Source organism: Microtus pennsylvanicus, chromosome 11 (assembly GCF_037038515.1).
Source record: "Microtus pennsylvanicus isolate mMicPen1 chromosome 11, mMicPen1.hap1, whole genome shotgun sequence".
NCBI lineage: Eukaryota > Metazoa > Chordata > Mammalia > Rodentia > Cricetidae > Microtus > Microtus pennsylvanicus.
In genome coordinates this window covers 101,185,128-101,205,647 of record NC_134589.1, presented here as the reverse complement: position 1 = coordinate 101,205,647, position 20,520 = coordinate 101,185,128, and the positions used below count along the sequence as shown (strand labels likewise).

At 43.4% G+C, this 20,520-nt stretch overlaps 1 protein-coding gene and 1 pseudogene across 2 annotated transcripts in view; one reads left to right on the top strand and one right to left on the bottom strand.

Annotated features, from left to right (window-relative positions):
* Positions 1–20,520, bottom strand: part of Shisa9 (shisa family member 9) — a 321,088-nt gene that overhangs the window by 94,664 nt on the left and 205,904 nt on the right. The gene's annotated exons all lie outside the window — the stretch shown is intronic.
* LOC142859602 (nucleophosmin pseudogene) lies at positions 5,560–6,771 on the top strand (annotated as a pseudogene).

Below are 20,520 nucleotides of genomic sequence, written 5' to 3'. Positions count from 1 at the left end.
AACGACACCTTTGAAACTTCGAGTCAAACGTATCCCATTAGTCACAGTTAAGAGGGATATAAGCTCAAGGGTAGGCACATCTGTATTTGAAACCGGATTCTGTCATCATGAAGCTGTGGTCCTGAGTAATTTTTTAACCTCCCTGAGTCTCAGTTGCTTTGTGTGATAACCCTGCCTCAAAGGGTTGAATGAAATATTTTCTCACTTGCAGGGTTCAATCAAAGTTGGCTTTAGCAACTATGTCCTTCATGTCTTCCTGGTGGAAATGAAAGGGTAGTGCCCCTTTCATTTTCTGAATGAAAAAAAAAATGCCTTAGCTAAGGTACTGTGTCACCCAGGTCTCCTCCATTCAAACACTATACCTTCACTCAGTTTTATTGTGATTCAAGATCCATGAGGTGAATAAGGTTTTTGTTTGTTTGGGTTGTTGTTGTTACTGGAAGAAATTCAGCATCTAGAGCAGGACCTGACACAGAGTAGGTGCCCTGCAAGAATCATTCCCCCCCAAAAACTGGAATTTTATTGCCGTGAGTTACAGACTTTAAGGGTACAATGACTTTGCATCACCACTTCCTGCACTTTCAGCAGGAGGAATGTTGTTGATATCTTGGGGTTTTTGCATAGATATAAAATAAAATAAAAAAGATTAACTCATTTTGTTGAATATCCCTTCTCAGTCTTGGGTGAATGAATTTTGCATCTGTCAGCCGATTACAGGAATTCATCTGTTTATTCATTATGATTAATAACTCGACCACCACATGACAACACAATGTGCCCCACATCTCTCCTTTAACCCTCATGACAATCATGAAGGCAGATATTCCACTTCATAAGCCAGCCAGCTGAGCCCAGGCTCAGTCTGCTCACTAAGTATTCAAATAGAGGCTTGAACTCTAAGATTGAGTCCAGCATTCTCCTGTGCCGTGATCCATGCCCTCCTGTGGGTTCCCAATGAGAGGCCAAGAGTCTTCACTCACTGTGCTCCCTTCAGAGGGGCCCGTGGCTCACAGTGATGAACACGGAGGAAAAAATAACTGACATTAGCAGGAGCAATAACGCTAAAGAAACTGTTGTCAATAGCTTCCCGAAAATCATGGCACTAATTAAGAAAGATGTTCCTTGTTCTGCTACAAGCTCTGTCTTCTCTCAGGGATCAATAAATCAAAAATAATTGTTTACTTTGCCTATATTTTTTCCTTCTTTCTTTGTATAATATGAAAGTTGATGAAGGAGCCCCACTTCCACTAATGAAAGAAACTTGTTTTCTTGACACTGTATCCCTCATTAAGAAGAGCAAAGTCCATTTAGTCATGGCTCCTGCTGCCCCTATTTTTCCAGAATAAGACCTTAGGTCCAGAAGGCCAGTTTGGTAATAAATTTCAAGTTTCCACTAAATCCATTGCTCCTTTTTTTAAAAAGACATTAAATGACAGTTCCAAAAGTGACTAAGTGACAGCAGCCTCTCTATACATTTGCTTCCTGTTTCATCTCTTGACCCCCCACCTTAACAATGTGCACATGAGCAGCACTTAGTTGGTCCCAAAGAATATGAAACCTGGAAACCTACTGAATGACAGCGTGTGAACCTGGAAAGCCTGGACAGGTGAACACCCAATCAGGACTAGGCAGTTTAACTTGCAGAATTAGGTACTTTTCCATTCCAAGCCTCAGATGGAGTACTAAGCTCTCAAAGGGGTTCCTTCCCAGCTGTCCACAGAGTAAAGAGAGTGAAGGAAGAGATCATCCATCTTGCTTTCAGGACATACACTGCTCTGCCCACCCAGAATGGGCGTATTGTATAGCTCTCATGGTAGAACCATGGGAAGAGATCGGCCATGTTCCTTCCAGGACATACACTGCTCTGCCCACCCAGAATGGGCATATTGTATAGCTCTCATGGTAGAACCATGAGAAGAGATCGGCCATGTCCCTTCCAGGACATACACTGCTCTGCCCATCCAGAATGGGTGTATTGTATAGCTCTCATGGTAGAACAGTGGTATGGCAATAAACCCAACAATTAGCTTTCCAGGGGCTAAAAAGTGGCATAAGTGGCAACATCTGCCAACTGCCATAGTATAAATACCCCACCTAGACAATGTGGCCAACTGTCATAGTATAAATACCCCACCTAGACAATGTGGCCAACTGCCATAGTATAAATACCCCACCTAGACAATGTGGCCAACTGCCATAGTATAAATACCCCACCTAGACAATGTGGCCAACTGCCATAGTATAAATACCCCCACCTAGACAATGTGGCCAACTGCCATAGTATAAATATCCCCACCTAGACAATGTGGCCAACTGCCAGTGCCCAGTCACGTGACATAAAGTCTTTGGACATATGTTTTGGCAGAACTGTGTCTTATGGGTTCTCATAGACCAAAATTAGTTTGCTGCAGCATCCCTTGACATCTTTGGATTTTCAGTTGATGCCCCATGTGCTGTGGTCCATGAGAAAGAATCTCTTTGTACAGCTTACCATTGCCTGTGTGAGAGCTACAACTCTGCTTCATTGTGAACAAACGTGTTTTCATGGTGTTTGCCTATCAGCCTTGCTGGAGTCAGGTTCTGAAGCTGAATCAAACCAAGAGGGACATAACTGGTGCATGGTGACCAGAACATGCCATGGCTTCCCACTGAAGACTCATACACTGGCCCAGCAGCCTCGCTGCCTCACAGAAAACCATTGTCACCCACTGTTTTAACTCTTTACCTCCCTCCACACTAATCTTTTCTGACAGGTTTTGAATTCAAGAAAGATTGGCAGTGCACCACAGACTTAGTTGATCATTTTTATTGGTATGCTATGGCATGTGAATTAAAGCACCCGGAGCAGAACCCGAGGCCTTCTCTCCACCTACACATGCTGTTAAAGTTCATGGCCATGGACTTCAATATATCTTCAAGATATCTTCTCCCATAAAAAACACAAAACCGGGAGTTAGGTAATCAAGTCCCCTCTAAAAAACTCCCTAACCTACAAGCTAATGTGCTTCAGATGGGTTCAAAATGCTAAGGTTTCTGCATCACCATGGAAACAACCCCCATCAGTGAAATAATCAGTGATAGTAATAAAATAAAGGTAATAATGAGGTGGCAATAAAATAATGAACTTGGGGTAAGCAGGAGGCAGAAGTGGTTAGAGCTAGTTGGCAAAGACAAGGAATGCACCACCTAAAGATAGCACAGGAGAGGTGAGTGATTACAGGAGACTTGGTTCCTCAGACTTGAAACACTACGGACCACCGGCCCCTATGTGTTCAGGTGAGGATGAGCTACTTTCGCATTGCTGAGACAAGAGATTAACTTAGGGGAGGAAGATTCCCTCTGGCTCATAGATTCAGAGAATCTAATACGCAGAGTTAAGACATGGTGGGTGGAGTGGCTCTCATCAACGCAGCCACAAAAGAGAGAGAGAATAAGCATTCAGTTGAGTTTCTATTTTTCTCCTTTTATATTATTGTTCAGGCCTGTCCAGCCTTGATCCACTTTTTCTTTAGATCCACTTTTAGAGTGGGTCTTTTCCCTCCGTTAATCTCACAACACCAACAAGTATGGTTAGTACTCTCCTGGGTGACTCTAAGGCAGCCAAGTCACCATGGAAGATTAACTGTCACAAGGTCTCATTGCTGTTTATCATGGGAATCCATCACAACATAGATTCCAACAAGCACGGTGTGAAAAACAAGTGGAGCTGGAAAAGACTTAGAAACTACAAAGAATTAACCTTACTAAAGTTAATTTAAAACCTTTAAAATGGCTACACTAGCTGGGTATTTGACTCCATAAGTAAGTATTAGGACCCAAGTTCAAGCCTTCAGCATCCATGTTTGAAAAATAAATGGGTATTGTGGTACACACCCATAATTTAAGTGCTAAGGAGGTAGAGATAAAAGGGTCCTTTGGGCTCCCTGGTCAGCCAGTCTAGATGAATTGGTGAGCTCTAGGTTCAGTGAGAGACCCTGTTTCAAAAAATAAAGTGGAGATGTATGTTTGTTTTGTTTTTTTTTTTATTTCATTTGGAGAACAAATGGAAGCCAGGAAAGTAGAAAGGGCCCTTGGGGAGTGGGTAGACACATTAAGATAAGAGGAATGGTAGATTAAAATATTAAGGTGGAATTCTAGATTTGGGGTGACTTAAGCAGGGAAGGGTTTAGGAGTGTCGGGGAGAGCTTGAGGTGAAAGGAAGAGCTCACCCAAGAAAGGCAGTATGAAAAGCCATATGGAAGCATATTATTTTACAGCCAAGTTAAAAAAAAATAAGTTGCCTCCTATCCAAGTGCTAACCAGTCCCAACTCTGCGCAACTTCTGAAATCAGGCATATTCAGATTGGTATGGCCAAGGATACTGAAAAGCACCATATAAGCTTTTAAAGGAAGAAAGCAACCAATAAGACTAACCAGCTATGACACCTGTGAACAATATCAATGACCAACGAGGCATGATAACCCTAAGGGTACAGCAGTGGTACACACACCTTGGTAATAACAGTTCTCTACGACCCTGGGACTTAGGACCCCAATGTGGGATGCTCCCTTGTATACTTTGAATATGTTTATTACCACTGGTTAATAAAGAATCTGTTTCAGCCTATGACAGGGCAGAATAAAGCTAGGCAGGAAATCTAAACAGAGATATATACAGAAAGTAGACAGAGAGTCAGGGAGATGCCATGTGGCTGTCAACAGAGAAAGACACCAGAACCTTACTGGTAGGCCACAGCCTTGTGTTGATACACAGATTATTAAAAATTATTTAATTTAAGATGTAAGAACTAGCTAGGAATACACCGTAGTTATTAGCCAAATAGTGTTGTAATTAATGTAGTTTCTGTGTGATTATTCAGGTCTTGGCAGCCAGAAAATGAACAAGCAGTCTCTGCTTACAAATGGTGTCCAATGTGAGGTAACTACATCCACATAAAATCTAAGAGAGCTTGGAAAGGAATTAGAAGCAGCATTTTCTCGGGTGGGCTATGTTTGTTTGCTAGAGGCAAGCAGAGGCATGATTCCTTTAAGATAAGACTTTCCTACAGTGTTAGCATCAAAAACTGTGTGGTTCATTTAAGATCCAACTTCCTGGTTCATGCTGGTGCAGTTATGGAACACTTAAATGGGGTCTATGAGCAGTGTGTTACAAATTGCTTAATGGTGGCATAGACCAGCTGCATCCCTGGAGTTGGGGCAGTGACCATGGCTCACAGAAGCAGTGAACATGCCTCTGCCATATTGGACTGAGAACAAACAGGCAGGGCTGTGGAGTTGGTCCTAGCCACTCCCACTTAGCATTAATAGAAAGGTATTCCTGGTCAGAAAATTATTACAGATACACAATAAAGATGGATTCAGAAGAAAAAGACCTCTACATGGGTCACAGCTTTGGAGAATAAATGTACATGGGCTTAGGAGAGAGAGAGAAGAGTACAAAATGTCATAGATTAAAGGAGTAAATATAATTCAATATTAAAAAGTAATAGAGTGCCTGACGTGATCCCGCCCTGAGTGCCTGTTCTGAGGAGCAGCAGGCAGAACCCTCCGTATGACTTCTCTGCCACCGAAGAACATGCCTTCACCTCATGGAAGACTCCATGGACATGGACATGAGCCCTCTAAGGCCTCAGAACTACCTTTTCGGCTGTGAACTAAAAGCCGACAAAGATTATCACTTTAAGGTGGATAATGATGAGAATGAGCACCAGTTATCACTAAGAACAGTTAGTTTAGGTGCTGGGGCAAAAGACAAATTACACATCATAGAGGCAGAAGCAATGAACTATGAAGGCAGTCCAATTAAAGTAACACTGGCAACTTTGAAAATGCCTGTACAGCCAAGAGTTTCTCTTGGGGGATTTGAAATAACACCTCCTGTGGTCTTAAGACTGAAGTGTGGTTCTGGGCCTGTGCACATTAGTGTACAGCATCTAGTAGCTGTAGAGGAAGATGCAGAGTCAGAAGATGAAGATGAGGAGGACGTAAAGCTGTTGAGTATGTCTGGAAAGCGATCTGCTCCTGGAGGTGGCAACAAGGTTCCACAGAAAAAAGTAAAACTTGATGAGGATGATGATGAAGATGATGAGGATGATGAAGATGATGACAACGATGATTTTGATGATGAGGAAGCTGAAGAAAAAGTTCCAGTGAAGAAATCTGTACGAGATACCCCAGCCAAAAATGCACAAAAATCAAACTAAAATGGAAAACACTTAAAACCAACCATCAACACCAAGATCAAAGGGTCAAGAGTCCTTCAATAAACAGGAAAAAACCCCTAAAACACCAAAAGGACCTAGTTCTGTAGAAGACATTAAGGCAAAAATGCAAGCAAGTATAGAAAAAGGTGGCTCTCTTCCCAAAGTGGAAGCCGAGTTCATTAGTTATGTGAAGAATTACTTCCGGATGACTGACCAGGAGGCTATTCAAGATCTCTGGCAGTGGAGGAAGTCTCTTTAAGAAAATTGTTTAAACAGTTTGAAATATTCCGTCTTACTTAATTTCTGTAACAGTTGATATATCTGGCTGTCCTTTTTATAATGCAAAGTGAGAACTTTCCCTACTGTGTTTGATAAATGTCCAGGTTCCATTGCCAAGAATGTTGTCTAAAATGCCTGTTTAGTTTTCAAGGATGGAGCTCCACCCTTTACTTGGTTTTAAGTATGTATGGAATGTTATGATAGGACATAGTAATAGTGGTGGTCAGATGTGGAAATGGTAGGGAGACAAATATACATGTGAAATAAACTCAGTATTTTAATAAAGTAAAAAAAAGTAATAGAGTAAAAAAATAAGGTGGAAAATACACAAAGAGTCTGAATTATGCATATTACTATATTTTCTTTAAATTTTTTGACTGTAGAGAGACATTTGATTCTGGGAGCTGCTAAGCTAAACCAACATACGTATTTTAAAGGTATCTTGACTTCAAAATTTGGGTCTAAGGATATGTTGCTTTGCAAAAGAGAGTCTGCTTTTGTTTCCACAGAAGATAAGAATCTGTGGATTCCTTCCAGACTAATGTGGTTTGATGAAACAAGACACCCCAAAAGATCTCTGTGAACCCTAAAAATACTTTGCCCAACTTACAGCAGAGGATACTTAATCCTACCACAAGGACATGTGCTCAACTATGTTCATAGCAGGATTATTCATATTAGCCAGAACTGGGAAACAACCTGGATGTCCCTCAACCAAGGAATGATTAAAGAAAATGTGATACATTTACACAATGGAGTATACTACCCAGCAGGAAAAAAAATGACATCTTGAAATTTGCAGGCAAACAGATGGAACTAGAAAAAGTCATCCTGAGTGAGGTAACGCAGACCGAGAGAGACAAATATAATATGCACTCATTCATAAGTAGATAATGTACTTATAAAGCAAAGGACAACCAGCCTCCAGGCTACAACCCCAGAGAACCTAGGTAACAAAGAGGACCCTAAGAGAGACATACATGGATTCACAGGAAGGCAAAGGAAGATAAGAACTTCTGAGTAAATTGGTAGTATGGAGGGTAGAAGGGGAGGGTGGAGGATAGAAAAGAGAATGGGGAAAATGTATATAGCACATTCCTATCCAAACAATTAAAATGAGGATTTAATAAAAAAATATATTTACAAGTTTTTTTTTAAAAAAAAGAACTGGGTCATGGAATACTATGAGCATTTCATGATGGCTCTTTCTAAAACGCTCTGTCAGCTAAAAACCACTGAGTTCTCCTAATGGTTCTTTCTAGCCCAGAACTCTCAGTACCAGATGGCCCAGGGCTCATATTTTAGCTCTGGTCGATTCTCACAGAAACTTACAGTAGAGCCCTGAAATATTTCCTTTAAGAGCACAAAATCCATAAAGACCAAAACAGTATTTTTGCCAGACAAAACCCCAGGGAATGATGTGTTGTTTAATTACAATCACAATCTGGTTATTTCCTCCTGTTAGCCTATGGTAAGGACATAACATAATGGAAACTTCTATCTTGGGGTTGACATTATAGTCTATTACATCAATATATTATCAGTGTTATAACAGTGTCTCCATAAGCAGAAGCTGTGAAACATTTAGGGATCAGGGCATTCACGAAGAATCAACACCTAAATGGGAAGAGAGATAAACAGGACAAGCCAGAGGGAGAAACTGAACTTGAGCCTGGTCTAAAAAGCCCGGGATAAGCCAGCAATGAGCTGAAGGATGAATGTTGCCCATTAGGGCTGCCTCTTTCAGGAGAAAATAGTGCAACCCTGTGTATGTGCCTCATTTCTTCGCTAATGTTGGATGTTCCAGGAAGGGTGTGATGCTGCAGAGATCTCCAACTGAGGCAATCCCTAAAGGAGTGCACAGTTGTAGCTCCTGCTGAGCACACTCCTGACAGCTAGGCAGCAGGTCCTTTGGATAATAAGGATCCAGGTTGCACATCTTTATTTTTCCAAAGTAATGGTAGCTGCTGGTGTTTGAATAGGACTTGACATTTTTATATCTAATTATGTTGCTTCCCACAATCCAGACCTGACCATGGTAGAGTCAACTATTGCTCAAAATATTTGCTGCTCTTTGCTATGAGAGAATTATGTCATGCTGTCTCTGAGAAGAGGGTCAGACATGTGACTTCCTTTAATCATTAACACATGGGTGAATGTGGAATCTTTTATTTTTAAGCAGAATTTAAAAGACACTCTCTCCTTCATCTTCCTGGCCAAGATTGAAGAGTATCCAGCAGAGGGTCAGCTTCTTCAGCACAGATTTCCACGAGAAGGAATATGGGGCTCCACAGCTATTTTGCCATGGCTGTGGTCATCTGCTGTTGCTTCAAGACATTAGCATCCTTAGGGTATTTGTACCATGAGAACTTAGCCTGGATCGGCTGAAACATTCCCATCCCTCTAAGGAGTGAAGCTGCCACCTGTCAACTCTACCCATCTCTCACATCTATGCTCACTCTCATCACACAAAACCCATTTTTCTTCCAGAAGAATTTTCATAGCACTAATTCTCAAAGTAATTTTGCCCACCAAGACCAAAGGAGCAATGGATAAAACACATTTTTGGTTGGATAGAGGCCAGCAGTGTTGCTAGATGTTTAATACTCAATATTCACTCTGAATTTTTTTCCTCACCTCTTCTCAGTATGAAGAAATAACTCTCCTGTCTTCTCCATTAGCCCAGGTAAGAACTACTTTGAAAAATCCCCACCTGGTGCCCAGCACTATAACTGACTAGTCAACTAAAACTTAATGCTTATTCAAGATAAATAATAACCAGTGTATAATGAAGTATGCTGAGCACATAAGTTCTTTAGATACATTATTTAATTTTACTTGTAAATTAAATTAGTTATTACTTATGTCTTTTATTTTACAAATGAGAAAATTGGCCTGACAGGTTAAGTACCTTAGTCTGTAGTTGGCAGTGACAGACTCAGGTAATCCAGCTCCAGTCCACTAAGTCCCAGCTCTCTCCCGTGACAGCCTGTGTACATTCCAATTCTAAGGAAGTTCTCACACAAAGTGGAAACTCAGTGAAAAGCAGCGGCTGGAGGACTCTGTCACCAGCGAAGCCATAGTATATACATATTTTCAGTAGGAATTCTAAACAATATTAGCAATAAAATATTCTTCCCTGCCAAGGTGTGAAGGCGTAAGTCACAAACAATACCACACCAGTTTGGAATTATGATTAATAAGGTGGTATTTATTTAAAGGGGAAAAAACTTACAGATCACCGTCCCAGACGACAGCCCTCTGCGCAACCAGGAAGGAGTCTAGTCGCCGGAAATGGAGCAGGAAGTAAGAGAGAGCGAGGAGGGAAGATGCTGCTTTTTTAAAGAGAGAGAACATGCCCCAATGGGCTGGTATCTCAGCGGCTATTGGCTGGAGGAGCAGAAGGACCTCCTGCAACAAAGGTGGAGTATTTTCACCCGACACCTCTTTGATACAGCATGGAATGGTGGTTAAGTGGGTGAGTGGACTAGTATACAGACTGGAGATAATGGAAGTGATGAGGGAGCAGCCACTGATGGACAGCAGCCAATTACCTCCATGACTGCCAATCAAAGCAAAGCCCTTAGCCTGGTGCGGCACAGTGCCTCCCTTGGATATCATGTGCAAAATGGGGTCGGGAGTCCAGCCAATCCAGCTGACTAGACTTGAAAATTGGCAAATCATCCACTTGCAGACACACAAGGCTGTGTATCACTCACAACCTGAGACCTCCACCAAGTCTGCATAGGTACAAAGAGCCAGGAAGGCCTTAAACCCCCAAATTTCTGAAGACCCTATTATCGACTAGACAAGTCTCCAGAACCCACTGCTCACCAAAGTGTTCTTGGGGCAAAAGAAGAATGAACACACACAGCCATGACAAGTAACCCCTGTTCCTTGGGCTTTGGATGATAACTCTGTGGACATTTTATCATGACTGAGAACAGAAATTCACTGTTTCTCCAGCATTTCGTATCAATGCAGAATTCCCTTGCAATCTGTTAAAATGTGAAGGTCCAGGAAAATAAAGCACTTGTCTAATACACAGCAGGCTCTAGATTTTCAGTCTGGGAGACTACTCATTTACTGTCTGCCTTCATGTGTTGATTCATGAGATTCTGCAATGTGGAGATGCCCATTTCATTCATCTTTTGCCTCCTTAGATATGAGAGTAGCCTTTGTTTGTTGAATGAGCAAATGACAGCTTTGTTCCTCACTGCCAAGCTCTTATCTGGTGACTTACTCCTTGAACACATTCCCTAAATGGCTTCAAAGTTTACCCAGGGGTTCTTCTCAGGCCTTCAAGAAGACCTAGGAGTCTGGGCCAGAAGACATTCCCTAAATGTCTGCCTTTAATCTGAAATGTTTTCCTCAACCAGTCCGCATTTCCTGAAGTTTCCTCCAAAGACTTTTATTTATTCAATTGCTTTCAGTACCGTTTCTTGCCACCTCTTAAGGTTTTCACTTTATGAGGAAGGAGCATGCTACAGCCAGACAATCACAGGCAGGAGATAGTGACATTGAACTCCCCCCTCAATTGGCCTCTAGATCTAGGGAACATTGGTAATGTTAGGACATTGTTTATCAATTGTTAACAACCACGGGAAGAGGCTGCTACTCACCCTCTGGATACAAGCCAAGGATCATGTTAGCCCCTAAAATGATCAAGGTAGGCCCATGACAAAGAACTATAACAGCCAAAAAAGTAAATAGTGACACATACACTGATGAGAAGCACTAGAAGTTAGCAACAGAAAACATAGTAAGTTATAGAATGGAAAAATAATAATGCTAAAAACCACGAACACCCTCAGGAGATGCATACTCTCCTGGGTGAACCACACTCTGGCTGTCTTCATCCACATTCAAGTGTCCTCTGAGGTACGATTACCATCTCCATGTCACTAACGAGGAAAACAGGACATCTGCAGGCCCTCAGTTACGGAGTAGCTGAGCCATTACCAGACTTTCCACTGCTGGAGGGTTCAAATCGGCATCCCTCTCCACTCTGGAGGACTTGGGGCCAGCGGGGCTTCAAATAGGGCATCTCTCTCCACTCTGAAGGACTTGAGGTCAGTGGGGATTCAAATAGGGCATTTCCTTCCACTCGGAAGGACTTGGGGCCAGCGGGGGCTTAAAGTAAAAAGGCACAGTGTCTTGAGCTCATTGCTGAGATTAAAATGCCACAAAACAGAGGGCTGACACTCTTGGAAGGTTCTGTGAAAGGAATCGCTCCTGACAGGAGTGTGAGCAGTCACTGGCCTTTGCAGTCAGATGAGCAAATGGCAAATCTGAGTACCAGTTGGGTTTCTGTTGCTACCATCATTGAAACAAGACTGGCGGAGTGAAAAGCACATTGTGTCTGGAAGCAGAGAAGGAGAAAGCAGGATGTGACTTGTGACACACCCACAAGCACACTGTGGGACTTTGGTGAGTTCCTAAGACTTGACTACACACATGGGTTTTCTGTTCTAGTAGCTTCCATAGCAGGTGTACTGGTGAAGACAGACTGGAAGTGGGAAATCTCAGGAACAAGTAGGCCATCTCTGCTTTGTACTGAACATGTCGTTAGAAGGCTGTGGAGATGCCTGCTTCCCGCGCAATCCCAGCATGGGAGTTTGACTCCCAGCACCCATGTGAAATGGCAGGTGTGCAGCTGTAATCCACTGAGGAGAGGGAGAGGTGCCAATTGCTGCCCAGCCTGCCCAGTGAGCTCCTGGAGCTGACAATGAGGTAGCTAGCAGTGGAGAAAGACACCCAACATCAGCCTCTGACTCTCACGTGCACGGACACGAGTGTGCACACGTTCACCACATATGCACACTCACAAAGCAGGTCTTATGACCTAGGGAGACTGTTGTGTTGCCATGGCAAAGAGGGGAAGTTGTAATAAGAATCACACAGCCTGTGAACCGAATTGTTTACCACCTGATCTTGAACAGAAAAGTTTTGTCCATCACCAATATCTTAATATGGATTTTTTTTAAAACTTTGAAAATTAGCAAAATCAAGATTCATAAGTATGATAGATGATACACTAGAATATGATGCTGTTCATTAGAACCATAAATAGGAAAACACTTTGCGAAAGTGCTAAGGAATATTAGTACTCAAGCACTGACATCAATTGATAGGGGTGCACTTGACAAAGTAAAAGAAAAGGAAGAGAAAGAGGAAGGGAAGGAGGGAGGGATAGAAGAAGGGATGGAGGGAGGAGGCAGAAGAGAGAGAAAGAGACAGAGACTCAAGTACACTTGAGTGTACAATCATCACCACTTCTTAATTTGATTAACTCTCAGTTTTCTTTTTACCTTTGTAAAATATGTGAGTGTATGCACATAAGATGCAATGGGAAGGAGCCTGGTCTATCACTCTCTCCTCCCTTGACACAGGGTCTTTCGTAGAGCCTCGGGATAGGCTGGTATCCAATAAGCCCCACTGATCCTCCTGTCTCTGCCACCCACCATGCCAGGGTTACACACACAAATGACCTCATACCTGACCCCTTACACAGGTTCTAGAGTCCAAACCTGGGTCTTCTTGCTTGCACAGCAAGCATTTGTACAAATTGAGCAAAAGTACAGTTTTCTGAGTAGATCATGCTGAACCAGAGAGGGGAAATCCCGAGCTGCTCCTGAGGCTGCTGGGTTATTAAATATGACACACCGAGCAGGTGACTGATCCGGTCACCGGCTGCACCACATCCGTGCGCACATCATTCCAGGAACTGTATGGATCCCCAGCTAGCTATGCTTCAGCAGCCTGTGTCTCCCTTCCCCTTAGAACATGAGGAAAGTGGATGGATCCTGAGGAAGGACTTTCAGTACAAGAAAGATCCTGGAAAATTGGGAGTCATTCAAATCAAGTGATTCCATCATTATGACCATTACTAATGGCTGAGAATATTTCAAGATATGAGAAGCTCTCTGGGATCCTAATCACGAAAAGCCTTTAAAGGTGATGGGGGATGGCTTCACCTGGGAGACAGAAGGGGAGATGTGGTAGGGGAGGGAGGGAAGGCACGTAAGCACTTCACAAATCAGAGGCTCCAGAGAGACACAGAGTAAAGGGTGATGGCAAAAGTTGTCTATAAAAAAGAGGCAAGTCTCAGGATACTAAACCTTGGGGACCAGTGAGGAAGCAGTATGCCTACCTGGGATGTGTCCTCTTTCAGAGAGCCCTTCTGAGCCCTTCCAAAAGAAACCACGGCAATGGCCCTCAGCAGAGGATCAGCAGAGCCCTCACTGTGCACAGGCAGCAGAGGATGCTACTTCTCTTTCTTTGCTGGAAATTGGACCACATCACCAGCTTCCCTTGTCACTAGGCAGAGTGGGAATTACTACATTCAGTGGGATCCTAGTAGAGTCACATTCTTTCACTCTGGCCGGCCTTTGGAAAGACCGCCCACCTACATCATAGCGTCTGTCGGTCAGGCACTTTAGACCCAGGTGAGCACATCAAGGCCCAAAAGGAAGGAGAGAATGAGAAGACGGAAGGTGCACAAGTCCCTGGCTGACTGAATGGAGAAGCGCTCAGTGTGTGGATAAGAAGTAAACATGGGTGATACAGTGACTTTGGGGGGTATTTTAATATTTCAATACTTTCTTCATGACCCTTTATGCATTTGGTCACTGGAATAGAAATGCCATGAAAGTAAGAACTTTGTGCCCATTCATCCCTCTGGTTCAAACAGCATTTTACATAAAGGTACTCAGAAAACATGCACAGGGGAAAAAATACCAGCAACCTGAGAGCAATAGAAATCACAATACATACCACAAAAACATTGGAAAAATAAAACCAGTGCATATACACAAGTCTGCACATATTAAATAAAAATCAAAATTCTGTCTGGGTAGCAGTTTTAACATCATCATAAAAGTGGCATTGCACATGCACAAGCTCAAGATAAGCACACCCACTGTGGTGGACTGTACCCCCAAACAGTGAGGCATGACCACAGTGGTGGATGTACCCCCAAACAGTGAGGCATGGCCACAGTGGTGGACTGTACCCCCAGACAGTGAGGCATGACAACAAGGTGGATGTACCCCCAAACAGTGAGGCATGGCCACAATGATGGACTGTACCCCCAAACAGTGAGTCATGACCACAGTGTGGGATGTACCCCCAAACAGTGAGGCATGGCCACAGTGCTCATATAGTGAGCCAAAGGAAACTCTTCTTCCTCCAGTTGATTTTGGTGGGCATTCTGTCATAGTTGGAAGGAAAGAATACTACTTGTCTAGTGTCCTAGTTGTTAGACTGACACACATGCCAGTTTTCTCTCCTTCATAAATGAGAGCAGCATAATTTATCAGATAGGGATGAAATTAAATTGGGTTAGGCATGAGGAATTTTCTGTCAAACACCTGGTAATGCAGGATTCCCCTCTTTATGCTATGCTCTGTATGCTGGTTAATAAAGAATTGCTTTGGCCTGTGATAAGCACACCCACTGTGGTGGACTGTACCCCCAAACAGTGAGGCATGACCACAGTGGTGGATGTACCCCCAAACAGTGAGGCATGGCCACAGTGGTGGACTGTACCCCCAGACAGTGAGGCATGACAACAAGGGCACAATCTAGCTAGGAGGGACAACTACTAAACTGAATGCAGGGAGAAGAAGGCAAAGTCAGGCAGATGCCATGTAGCTGCCCAAGAAGCAAGATGTGAGCTAATAAACCTCGAGCCTTGTGGTAAAATATAAAATAATAAAAATGGGCTGATTTAAGATGAAAAGCTAGCCAGGAATATGCCTGCGCCGATGGCAAAACAATGTTGCAATTAATATAGTTTTTCTGTGATTATTTGGGTCTGGGTGGCTGGAAAACAAGAGTACAGTCTCCATTTGTAACCTGGCATTTAGAAGGGGCTCAAAAATGTACCACCTCCCTCTCCTCCCTTTTCCCCAGTTGTTCCTACCAAGCCCTGATCTCAGAAACTCAGCAGCAAGCAGAGGCTGTGTCCCCAAGTGACCCACTCACCAGGACCAGTCAGTATGCACCCAACTCTTAATAGCATTTAAGCTTTGTCTGGGCACCTAATTATCTTGATGATGCAGAACTCAAAATAACCCTGTGTGTGCACCACAGGAAAGGTCCACCTCACAGACCCAGCCCTACTAAGCCAGAAAAAAAAGCATCTAATAAAAGAATTTAACAACTTCAATCCTCAGAGCAGACCAGCCTCAGAAGCTGGGCCCACCCTGCCACCCTCCTTTTCTCTTGCCCTTTCTCTCTCCCTCTCTTTTCATTCAGTTCATTTGAGAATGTGCAGCACAATGGTTAGCCTATCTATCCTCAAGGAGCCTACACTCAGAAGAGGGAGAGCCGAGATAACCACACAACCCCGCAGTAATGAGGTTTGTGATAAGATAGCGGCAGGAGATTAGGGAAGAGGGAGCCCGTCTCTGGGAAGGCTTGCTCTTAAGACACTGGCACAACTGAAAATGTCATGGTCCACACACATAGGCTTACCAAGGCTTCACAGTCTCGATGGATCACTGAGCTCACTCTATTATAAAAAGACCCCCTAAGAACATCCAGTGCTCTGGACATCTGGGGCCAGAGTAATTATTAAGACAAAAAGAAGACAGTTTTCTCCTTGTGTTCCATTCCAGGTCAACAGCCAACCAACAGTCAATGTCCAGTATTACCCAGGAAGCAAATCAGCGCTCTGTATTGTGTGAATCAGTCAACAAATGGTAAGTAAATATTCCATGAGCTCCTGGCATAGTCTTGCATCATGCTATCTTTATCACAGGAAGGGACTTCATTACAGCAAGTGTCTCCTGTCAAGAAGTCTTGTGAAGAGAGAATCTAATCACATAGCAGACTTGAAATCATTTCGATTCGGGCTCCTAATTCCAAAATTTGGAGTAAATGTGTGTGTATCTGTGCCAAAGGTCAACCTCAGGAGTCATTCTCAGGTGTACCCACCTTGGTTGGTTTTTTTTTTTTTTTGAGGCAGGGTCTCTCACTGGTCTGAAGTGTGCCCAGTAAGTCACGCTGGTAGGCTGATGAGCTGCTGTGCTCTATCTCCCCAGAGCAATGCTCAGAAACTTCCACCAGCAATCCTGGATTTTTCCTGTGAGTCAGTTTCTCCTGCCTGCCCAGCAAGTGCTTTACCACCTGAGTCTCCTGCCAAGCCCCTGGAGTAAGAAATAATCACTCTATGGAACTCCAGATTTCATTTTTACAGGTGTGGGCAGCAGCCCTGAGAGCTCAGGTAGAAGGACAAATAGAGCTTCATGCAGTATCTCATCCAACACAAACCAAAGACACAGAAAAGGATACTTAGGATTCCTAAATGTCCTGACTGACCCTCATCACAGGTTCGGAGCTGCATGACATCAGTGTTCCTTCACTGAGAATGAGGCAAATGGCTCATAGAGGAGATGCTACCTCTGTAACACAGACTTCTGGGATTGGAGATGCTTACCCTCCCCACAGGACACCTCAGCCCATTCTGGAAGTCACTTTCAGGAAGTCAGTGGTAAGCCCACAGGTGAGTCTAGATGACAGTGGATGTCCACGGGTTTAGTGTTTACACTTTCTTGGGTGGATAGAGTCCAAGCTAGTACCCTTCCTGTCCACGCCGTATCCCAGCGTTCCTTGGAAAGTAATTTGTTACATTTATAATAGTGACAGGTTCCAAATGCTTCATGCTCTAAAGAATCCAATCCCGCCTGGGCATGGAGTTTTGCCACTACTTCTCTCCGTTTCCCCATCTTGGCTAACATGTCGGGTCAGGTGGTAACCTCTCTCCACAGCCTTTCTTTCCTCCCAGCTTGAGAAAGCTCTGATTTAGTGATTGTTCATTATCCCCCCATTTAGACAATTTTCCACACACAGTGGAACCTTTAAACAGTGTGAACAATGTTGTCGATCTTTCTGCACACTGCCTCTGCCAGGCATTAAGAGGGAAATTGGCTGCACAGCAGGGGTGGCATTAGGCGCACAGTCTCCATTAATAGTAACAGGCCTTTAAGTTCAGTCGAGAAAGGGGGCGCTTCAGACACCTGCATCTGTCTGAGTCGCTGGACCCACGATGATGTCGTTCCTCACCAGGGGACAATTTTCACACGTGAGGTTCAACAGGGTGGGCAGAAAAGGCACCACCTACTGACAAGGTGCTGGGTGCAAAGGGCTCGGATGATATTTTGTCATTTTGACCTCAGAATAAAACCAGGGGTTAAGTACACTAGTCACATTGTAGAGATGAGAATGTAGAAGTAAATACATAAATCTCCACAGCTGATATGTGATGGAGCCACGGTATGAATGTGAAACACACACACACACACACACACACACACACACACAGGCTTTTGTGTCTGAATACCTGTGTTGGGCTGGCCATGCTGATTTAGAGGTTGTGGTGACTTTAGAGGAAATGGGTGCCTGAAGGCTGCCCTTCAAGGGTCACGGCCCAGTTCCACTTTCTCCCCTTGCTTGGGTCAGCTCCTAAGATGTGAGGTGTGCCTGCCATAATCTCCTGCTGCCAAGAGTTCTACCATGCGCACCAGCTGTGATGGACTCAAGCGACAAGCCAAAGCTCAGCTGTTCTTCTTTACGTTTCATCTGTCAGTTTGTCGTTGTGCTGGACAGAGTAGCTAATATAAACAGAACATGAAATTTGGTCCTTTTTCAGCTCCTGTGGTCCTAAGGCCATCAACCCTCTAGAAGTGGGACCTCTCTTTCTTTCCCAGACTGGGTGGCTTCCTTTGCAGGCAGTTGAAGAATTGCCAATTCATCATCATCTGCTAGTATTTCAAATGAGACTCATCCTCACGGGATCCTTGGGGGCTGCTAAACAATTCTTCTCATCCATCTTGTGTCTTTGTTTAAGCAAGAATACAATTACCTCCCCCCTTGTTCTCTGTGCTGCTCAATAAGGCACTGTCTCTTTGTTTGCGAGCAGCTCTTCTCCACCCCTTGAGTGCCAGTCAGAGACAGAGCAGCTAGACCACTATTCCTATCCTACATCCTAACAGGCACCATTAATCAATTTCTCACCGAGCAGCTCTTTCTAATGGATCAGATTAGATACTAAAGATTTAATTTTCTTTCCATCCATGGCCCTAGCCAATCACAGGTCTCAGATAAATGAGTGAATCTGTCCTTAGTGAATCACAAACTCTATCCTTTTCTGCCTCACCACCCCTACTTCCCAGTAGAGCAGAAAATCAAATTGACCATATTCTAATGATCCATTTACCATCATGTCTCTTTCATTTTTCTCTTCTCACATACCTTCCTCAGACTAAGGTCTAGACAGATATTCTTGCTTCTAACCTTAGTTGTATTATATTTAGTTGACTTTTTCTCCATCTGTAAGACAGAAATCATAACTTCTCGGCACTATCGAGGTTAACCCTTCGAAAGGAACATGCACCATAGCAACGGAACATAAAGCATGCCACCAAGTCATGGCATCAGTATCCGTACCTTCTTTCCAACCACCAAAATCATACTGGCTTACTGTGCTCCTATAAAAATTGGGTTAAAAACACTATGAACTAAACTTTCAAATCTAGCTGGCACCCCATGTACTTCTTTTACAACTTTATTTTTCAGAAAATCTTTTTTTTTTTCAGGAAAAATCTTCAGAGCACTGCCCTCTCCTCCACCACTATGCCTCCATCTGCTTCCTGCATGGGGAAGTTGGTTGGTTGGTTGGTTGGTTGGTTGGTTGGTTGGTTGGTTGGTTTTCCATTCAGTTTCTCCAGTTTTTAGGAAGGATGATTCTCTAGGACACTTTTTGATTGAAGGCAAAATATGTTGGCGGCTTGGCAAGGAACGGTCACATCCTAAAAGGACACCAGACCTTTGGCTGAGCATAACAAACTCTGGGACAGTTTATGAAGCCTTACAGTGGCACTGCATGCCTGCTGAACCCTCTGCCTTCAAAGCCAACGCCAGTGCTGGTTTATTTGCCTCTTAAGCAACACCGCAAAATTATTAAGCCAAGTTCAAAATTATTGTGTACCATATATAAGCATGGTACACAATAGATCAACCATTTCTACATAGCAAGCTACAGTAATTTCAGTCATTAGTAAAACCGTGACAGTAATGAGACCTGGACAGAGTTCCCACACACTGGCTATCTTACACTGATTATTGTTTGGCTCTATAGGAATTCCTGGAATACTTCTACTATCATAATCACTTTTCCAAGGAGGAACTGAGATTCAGAGAACAAATGCCAAAATTGACTTTTATATAGCAATGCCGTGTGTGTGTGTGTGTGTGTGTGTGTGTGTGTGTGTGTGTGTGTGTAATGAATGCAGTGGTCTATGATCAAGAATATTGAACGGGAATAGACAAAATCGATGTTAAGACATAACAACACTATTTCTCTTTCCCATTCCCACCCGTGTGATTCACATTCTGCTGATACTGTTCATAGGAAAAAAGTGGCCACAGTGAGTATCATCGTCCTTGAATTAGACCATCTATTATGGGTTTCGTGTGTTTAATGGATATACTTTTGGCTGAAAATTGTTATTAGAAAGACACAGACACAGATGGTCTTAGATTATCAAAATCACCCATCCCAAGACTCCCCTGGGCTCTAACTGGGCAGGGGAGACACTGGCACTATATAGACGGCACTACAGGAAACGAAAGACCACAGCGGGAGAAACAGAATCTCTCCCTTCCCTCCTGTTCTCCCTGGCCTTCCTTGTTCTGTTTCTCCTGAATAATATGAATCCCTAATCTTTGGTCATATCTGAAAGGGACTACTAATGCTATGAATGAGTCCCCATGCTTAGGAAACTGCCTGTCCTAGAGATGATTGCCACTTAGACAAGACAGCGCAGCCCCTGTGTTCTCCATCAGCTCTGGCCTCTACTCAGCCCGAACTCTGCATCCTCTAAGATGCTCAAAAGAAGCATCTTAGGCATCTTGTGTATTTTCCTTTCTGGCTTTCTTGAAAACTTCTAGGGCCATTTGCCTCCCTCATGAATATTTGCAAGAATTCAGGCTTCTCTGTCTCATTGAGTTTTCACGTCTTGTTTTCCGCCTT